The sequence below is a fragment of the Otolemur garnettii genome, unplaced genomic scaffold, assembly GCF_000181295.1.
Source record: "Otolemur garnettii isolate 467f Iridium unplaced genomic scaffold, OtoGar3 scaffold00005, whole genome shotgun sequence".
Classification (NCBI taxonomy): Eukaryota; Metazoa; Chordata; class Mammalia; order Primates; family Galagidae; genus Otolemur; species Otolemur garnettii.
The window spans coordinates 32,340,703-32,348,187 of NW_003852400.1; positions in this window are offsets into that span (position 1 = coordinate 32,340,703).

Consider the following 7,485-nt stretch of genomic DNA (forward strand, 5'->3'; position numbering starts at 1 on the left):
TCTTAGATGGAAATAGACACCATTATCCATTACCCTAGTACATGAATGGAAAAATAAACACCGTATATACTTGCAAATAATTAGAAGCTAAACGATGGGCACAAAGAGATGTAAAGGACATTGGAAACCAAGAAGAGGTGAGGTTGGGAGAGGGTGATGGGTAGAACTTATTTATTGGGTGCAATGAACACTATTCTGTTAATGGATAATGGGCTACGATAAATATTCTGTTGTAAATACCTTTGTGGTAAAATTATTTTTGTTCTTCTGGGTAGATACTAACAATGGAATTACAGGATCAAATGGAAGGTCAATGTTTAATTCCTTGAGGACTCTCCATACTTCTTTCCATAAAGGTTGTTTCCATTAGTTTACAATCCCACCAGCAGTGTAGAAATGTTCCCTTCTCTACACATCCATGCCACCATCTATAGTTTTGGGATTTTGTGATTTGGGCTTTCCTTACTGGTGTTAGGTGATATCTCAAATGGGTTTTGATTTGCATTTCTCTGATGATCAAAGATGATGAGAAATTTTTTTCATGTATTTATTGGCCATTTACTTGTCATCCTCAGAGAAGTTTCTGTTCAAGTCTTTTGCCCACAAAGAAATGGGTTGGTTTATTGTTTTATCATTGATTAATTTGAGTTCTCTGTAGATTCTTAACATATTCTTCTTAGTGAAGTATCTTAAGAATGGGGAAAAAAGCATCCAATGTACTCAATACTATTATGTAACCAATAACATAAACACTTGCACACTCATACAAATGATAAAACACAAATGTAGTCTAGCAAAAGGCAAGGGAAGAAGAGATAGGGGAGGGCAATTGGTGGGAGGAAGGAGGGCATTTGGTGGGATCTCACCTAAAGTGCACCATGAAAGGCCATATTTCAAAATAACTAAGAGTAAATTATAAATATTTTACCACTAAAAATCAGTGAAGTGATGGTTATGTTAATCATTGTGCCTCAAATCATCACATTGTGTCCCATAAGTGTATACTGTTATGATTTAATAAAAAATTAAGTAAAAAATTGGAAAAATAAAACCACCCCAACTGAAGCATTTTATGTATGTACAAGGAATTAATGTAACAAAACATTTGAAATTAAACAAGTAAATAAATAAAATTTTCCTTTGAGGGAAAAAGGAAACATATTTTGGTACAAAGGTCAATTTTATCTACAAGTGGTGTGATTTTAAACTTATTCTGTCATGAAAATGATCCCTTACTAAAACTATCTGTATCTGGAATTCCATAGTTTAGCATCTTTGTTTTTTAGTTTTATCTTTACTCCTATTTTGAAATTCAAAAATATTTAAAAAGAACATCTAAACATTTAAATATTCCCGAGATGAATAATTTATTACATATCTTCATTATAAATAAGCAGGAAACTTCATTATAAATAAGCAAGAAGTCTGGGTAGAAAAGGAAGAAGACAGAAATATTGAAATAATTGGTTGAGTATTTATCACTACCATGTTTCCCCGAACATATGACCTACCCCAAAAATAAGCTCTAGCAGGATTTCTATGCATTTGTTAAATATAAGCCCTACCCCATTAATAAGACCTAGTGATGGGTGTGGCTATGCAGCGTACCTGCATAGCCATGCCATGCATTTCGGTGCAGAGAGGAAGATATCCCCTGAAAATAAGCCCTAGTGTGTCTTCTTGAGAAAAAATAAATATAAGACAATGTCTTATTTTCAGGGAAACACAGTATCTTATTGGGTTTTTAAAAGATATCCTTACAGTATTATCGAGATTTTAAAAAGAAACTACTCTCTTAAAGCTATGAGTTTTAGTAATGAAAAAAGAAAATCTTCAGTTAAGGACTGATGGGTGACCCTAATCTCTGACTCGTATAAATTCAGATTTTCTATTTTGTAGGAAAACTTACAAATCACTGCTTTACAACTCTTATATTTATTTCTCCAAGATGTCTCTCTTCTCTCATCACTGGAAATTCAGAAACTTCATGGGGATCTTTTTGTGATTAGTCTGCCTTTAAAAACTCGGAGATAAGGTAGTGCCTGTGGCGCAAAGGAATAGGGCACTGGCCCCATATACCAGAGGTGATGGGTTCAAACCCAGCCCTGGCCAAAAACTGCAAAAAAAAAAAAAAAAAAAGCGGGAAACAAATGAATTTGCTGTATAAATACTCATTCGTTGATGTAATTAATGATTTATGGGATTAAATCCCTAAAATTAGAAAGAAATAATTTCAACTTTTTACCTAAATTTTTTTATCATCAGACTATGTATTTCCAAACTAAATTCTGTAATTTGGTAAATTGTTAATGAAGAAAAGCCAAAACCATGGGCATCTCCAATGGTGGAAGATATGTTTGTATAGTTCCACCACGTATCTCTAGCAGCTATTAAAGTGCTTAAAATGTGCTATGGGCCCGGTAAATAGCTTTTGATAGGTGAGTGAATCAGTAAATGAATTAATCTATGAGTACAGGGCATTGGAAAGATAAGTGAGCTGGAAATAAGGGTGTCTGAATTCTGGCCTTTATTCTGCTGCTAAATTAACAGTAACACTTCAGGGATGTGACTCACTTCTCATGATCTCTGAGTGTCCTTTCAGGTCTGTCACTCACAGATGTCATAAAACTGCATAATGAATGCCTGTCCCCAGTACTCCTCCAAAATGAATTTTCTGCTATATAAAATTAATCAATAAAAATCCCTCCTATCTCATTTCCAAACCATTTTGCAAACCAGTAACACTGAGGTCCTATTGAAACCCAGGAAATGCAGAGCTTCCTCCCTCCCCTAATTTTGATGTTCATATCTTCACCTAGTCTTGTGGTCACTGGACTGGAAGTGTAAAGAAAATAGTTCATTACATATTTATGTCTGGTTGTGCTCCTAGAATGATAGTTCTCAATCCAGGAGCGCAAGCAAGGCCACTTTCATTGACCTCCTATCACTTCTAATAAGATCAATCTTAAACAACAACAAAAAAGTGATGAGAAACACAGCTTAAATTGTGAAGTATCAGAAGTTACTTCAGACTCTATAAATCCATCTTTAGCAGCAACCCTTTATGTAATTGGTGCTTAAAAATCATCTTGTCATGTTTATTTTGTTCAGTAAACATCTACTGAGCATCTATTATCTGCAAGGCATTGGGGGAAAAAGCATGGTTTAATCTGACATCACATTAGATTTTTTAAAAACCATATGGTCCAATAAATAAATGTATTCATTATAATTTAAAATTTTATATTGAAGTATTTTTTGTTTCAGAAAAATCAAATTGCTTATATTTATAGTCACATGATTTACATCTGACCAACTTTGACTTAAATGATGAGAGAAGAGCAAGAAATCAGTGGGTGACGGAGGCTGGGAGGCAGAGGTGATTCAGAAAACGAAAAAAAAAATTGTACTCCCTTTAAAAAGAGTAACAGTCATTAAATACTGCATTTTGATAGGCTTTTATACCTCCTCTAGTTCAATTTTCATCTGAGAGGACATTAACAGAGTGGGTTACCACGGCTTATTGCTGGGAAGGCCGTTTATGGATCTTCCCACTGGACTCTCTGGCTTTGTCACAAACCAGACATGCTTCAATTCTCAGCTAGGTCAACAACTAGCTGTATGACTTTGAGAAAAAAATCTCCACACTTCAGTTTTCTCACCTACAAAACGATGATTAATTATAGCACCTACCCCATATCGTGGTTGAGAGAATGTAGGGAGATGGCGCATGCAAAGCACACAGCACAGTGCCTGGCAGAGTTTTACATGTACATGTACACATATGTGCACACTCTCACACACTCACACCCTCGGGTAGGGTTTTCATGACTGCAGCCTCCTCTCTTCATTGGAACAATATTTTCTGAAGTTAACGTTAGAGTGCATGGCTTTCAAATTATTTTTTATTTCTTCATAGATTAATATCATAACTGAATAATAGGGGCAGAATCTGAATGATTCACTTAGAAGCAGCAAGTATGTTAAGGACCTAGGAGGGAATTTTTGAAAATCAGAAAGAAAGAGAATCTTCACCAGGTTCAAAAGGGCTAACCAGTGCCATAAATCCTCTCTTCATGAAGTAGTGAGGAAGCTGTTCAGCCAGACTTTCTTAGGCACCCACAATATGTGAAGTCCTAAGCTACACACATCAGTAAGGAACACGGAAAATGCAACAAAATGCAATGAAAAGCACAAGAAAGAAAACTTGCGACAGAGAAATTGTAGTTTTGCAACTGAAGTTCTGTGTGGAAAATTAGCAGACTGTAGTTCAGCCCCACCATTTATTTGGCTGTCTCCATGATGGATGTGGAGTACAGTATAATTGATTTAGCAATGGTCATCCACACAGTGTTCCTGAAAATGTCCATGTTCTACACTGCATGACCTCACTTTATTATTTAGACCAAAGGTGTTTTAAAAAAGACAAGGCATACAGTATTATTCTGTGCTGCATTTTTTCTTTTGGAAGAAACCAGATTGGTTGATTTAGCTGATTTCTTCCTCTGCAACCATTCTACCCTTGAATGACATCCCATCACTCTCCCTAACACTCTGGAAGCTGTTCGTTTGTCTTTCCACTAAACTTAGGGGCCAAATTATATTCAGATTTACATAAAGCCGTGCAAATGGAAGGCACTCAAAATATTTTCAGTTGCCCTGATATGGAGTGGTATCTAATAGTCATTTTAAATGTCATTTTTGAAAGAGAACTGATAATCTCCATCTAACAGCTAAATCTCTAAAACACATGCTATAAGTTATAAGCAAATAAACACTTTAGCTTTAGGCCATTTAAGTGATTAAATCTATAAACAATTTATATTGTTTACAGTTTAGAGAAAAGCACCTTAAGATAAACTGCATATTGTTTTATTTTGGTGAGATTTGAATAACTTTACACCGTATATGTGATTTAACCTCACAGCAACATTTTATTAAATCAAAACTTACATTTCTATAACTTCTAGAAGTCAGGCAACCAGAAAGAAAGAGGATAAGAAATTCTAACAGTAATGAAAGCCACTGTGGTATGCATTGAAAATGCATATTCATTAGACTGATTTTGGGGTGGATTTAACAAAGCACTTTGTTGAAAAGACAGAAGCTATATAATCGTACCAATTTAATAACAAAATTCATTATCATTATCTTCACTGTTGTAAATCAGCCATCTGTGCGGTATTTGTCCTTGAAGTTAGTTTGAAAAACTGAAAATGCCTTTCTTCAATTAACCTTCTCCGTCTATACTAGCTGGGAGATAAATATGGATATTAAAATAATAAAATGTGTTTACAAAATGGAAAAGCTCATTCTAAGCCTCAATTAAATGCCTAATCTTTGTGTTTTTTTTTTATGATGGCTTTCTACTGCATGATTTCTCTATATCCAGCTTGAAGAGTTGAAGAAGGAAAAGCTTAATCATGTATGTGACCGACACAGCCCAAACAGCTATGTCTGTTAAAGCCAATTCATTTCATTCCACAGTGAATAATTTCTTATCTTCATATTGTAACCATACTTTTAAATGTCAGATTCTCAAAAAAGGCGCAGCATAAAGAAAGAGCTGCTGAAAGAGGAGGTGTTGTGTGCGATGTTGCTTTTTTCTAATCATTCTTATATGCTTTTTATAGCCTCTTTACCCTTATCGATATCAATATGTGTGCATTACAATATTGGAATTCAGCTTCATAACTCGTCTTAGAGTACTGGTAAGAGGGACTTTAATAATTTGTAGAAATTAAGATAAAAACTATGTTTGTGTGCTATTTTAAAAATAGTTATAAATATACCTAGCCCAATATGTAAAACTGAGGGTTCTTGGCTAGCATAAAAATTAAATTTGCAAATGGGCTTTATCATGTGTTAGCTTGCAAAATAAGAATAAATTGCACAATTAAAACAGACAATGAATAAAAATATTTTTAAAAATCAGTCACTTCTCTGCTCAATTGGCATGACCTGAGTTCAAAAACCACATTTGCCCTGAATGATTTATCTAAAAATGGCTTTGAGGTTGAACAGTTTCATGAAATACCAGCACATAAGCACCTTTACATCAATAGGAATTGACATCAAAACTGTCAGGGAGAAATTGCCACCCATTGTGATAATCTTGGGAATCTATGATGTCATAACGCTTCATATAAACAAAAGCATATGCTATTGCAATACAAAGCATAAACTCTATACACCTATAGTATTTTTTTTTTTTTTGAGACAGAATCTCACTATGTCACCCTTGGTAGAGTGCTGTGGCATCACAACTCACAGCAACCTTCAATTCCTGGGCTTAGGCAATTTTCTTGCCTCAGCCTCCCACGTAGCTGGGACTACGGGTGCCTGCCATAACTATTAGTATTTTCTTTTTTTATTGAAAATGTTTCTTCCAAAATATTACAAAAGACTGAAAGAACATACACCTTAGTACTATGTTTTGTTTTGTTTTGTTTTTTGTCCACCAAATATGTTTATTTTTAGTAAGAAATATTATTATGCCAGGCAATGAGATGTATTAATATAAGAAACAAACATTACCTCATATAAGTGTTATAACTTCCTTTTTAGAAAGATACAGTAGTTACTTCCAATTTTCAGGTGAAGTAACAGAAGTACTGAGAACTTAACTAATTTATCCAAAGACACACAACCTTGGGAGTAACAAAGGCACTGGATTTCCACAACCTGGTTCCAAAGGTCATGTTCTTTTTTTTTTTTTTTAAAGGTCATATTCTTAACAGATCTTCTATATTGCCTTTTCACTTCTAACAAATAAATATCATTTAAGATTTAAAATTAAAATGCTTAATGTGATGCAACAGGTAGTTGATTAGCCTATGTTTAATCACTACAGAATGTTAACTAACAGTTTAAATATCAATAATGTATATTACTTTCATTAGACTGTGGACCTTCAGATTATGAATTTATATTACCTTCAAATCACCTGGTAATAGAATTTGTAGCAATTAAATATCCTCATTAAATCCCAATTTAAAGGTTATTTTATATTTTTTCATTTTATAATCTATTTCAAGCATGTCCATATTTATGGTAACATATAGCAGATACATTCAATTCCAAAGTATCAAAGAAATGTATACAGCCATGAATTCATTAACCTTAATAACTAGGCTGATTTTGCAATGCATACATGTAGTGATACATGTTATATTATTATAGTTACCAGTTTTTATATGACACTCACCAATTACAATATGAGCTCATTGATAAAAGGACATATTTTATTTCTCTTCCTATCTTTGGTTCTTTGCAAAGTGCATAGAATGAGAAATATTGTCAAAATTCTCCCAGCATTAATAAGTGATACTGTAAGGATCTGTCCAAATGCTGAAAATATTTAAATAGTTGATCTTTTTTTTTGAGACACGAGCCTCAAGCTGTCCCCCTGGGTAGAGTGCCGTGGCATCTCAGCTCACAGCAACCTCCAACTCCTGGGCTCAAGCGAGTCTCCTGCCTCAGCCT